Source organism: Triticum dicoccoides, unplaced genomic scaffold (assembly GCF_002162155.2).
Source record: "Triticum dicoccoides isolate Atlit2015 ecotype Zavitan unplaced genomic scaffold, WEW_v2.0 scaffold220019, whole genome shotgun sequence".
Classification (NCBI taxonomy): Eukaryota; Viridiplantae; Streptophyta; class Magnoliopsida; order Poales; family Poaceae; genus Triticum; species Triticum dicoccoides.
In genome coordinates this window covers 1-953 of record NW_021241678.1, presented here as the reverse complement: position 1 = coordinate 953, position 953 = coordinate 1, and the positions used below count along the sequence as shown (strand labels likewise).

Here is a 953-nt window from a genome sequence, read left to right as displayed (position 1 = left end):
TGTCTATGCCAGCAGCAAGAATTTGTTTTATGCATTGTTTAGCATTTGCATTAATACTGTATTTCCCAGCGCTTTTTGTATCCTGATTGTTGACATCGACTGCTGGTACATCAAAATTGGTGTATAGATTGTTGCTTTGTCACTATGGGCACAAGGTTATGATTGGGTAATTGAAATGTTATTCACATTGTCAATTGACTAATATGTGCTGCTTGTTACCTTGCTACAGAGAAACTAACGACAATGGTGATCCCTCCACCAGACAGAGCAGCTAGAATCGTCAGTTTTCTTAAGTCCTACCTTTTGAGGATGCAATCTCGAACAAGTATGTGACCGCCCAGGTGATCCATACCCCAACAGAAACCATCACGTGTTCTGCGAGCTCACAGGAGAAGCTGTTGAGACCGAACTTGGAGTCGACCCACGACGTCTCTGCCGCCGCAAAGATTGGGAAGTTGCTGGGCGTGTGCCTGCTGCTCAAGGGGATACATGCCGTGTCCATCCACATGAAGAGAGAGCAGAAGTACCATGGGAAAGTCAATGCTGTTATAGATTCTGTCAAAGAAGCTGGTGTCAAGCAGTTGTGATGGTGAAAACATAGAGCTCGGCTTAGCATTTGCGCAGTTTTAGCTGTATTTCTGTTGTTTGGATTGATTCATAGCAACTTTTGTGTTTATGAATTTGACGCTAAACAAACGTTGTCCAGTACCCCAGGTCAATAAAAGGACCGTGTTGTAGGGATTCAGCCTAAATCTGTTGTAGCACTTGGATCAACAGCCTGATAATCTGTTGTAGCACTTGCATCGGAGAATCTTCTTGATCATTCCTTTTCTCTTGGAGAACTGGTTGTTGTTTTTCTGGCAAATTGTTTACTGTTAATGGATGATAAACATTAAGATCATGTTTCTTTTAGGATATATACGTACATGTATATATATATATATATCTATGTC

The 953-nt window shown here is 41.6% G+C and overlaps 1 pseudogene; it reads left to right on the top strand.

The window, feature by feature from the left end:
- The first annotated feature begins 243 nt into the window (after nucleotides 1-243).
- On the top strand, nucleotides 244-587 carry LOC119345262 (annotated as a pseudogene).
- The last annotated feature ends 366 nt before the right edge of the window (nucleotides 588-953 follow it).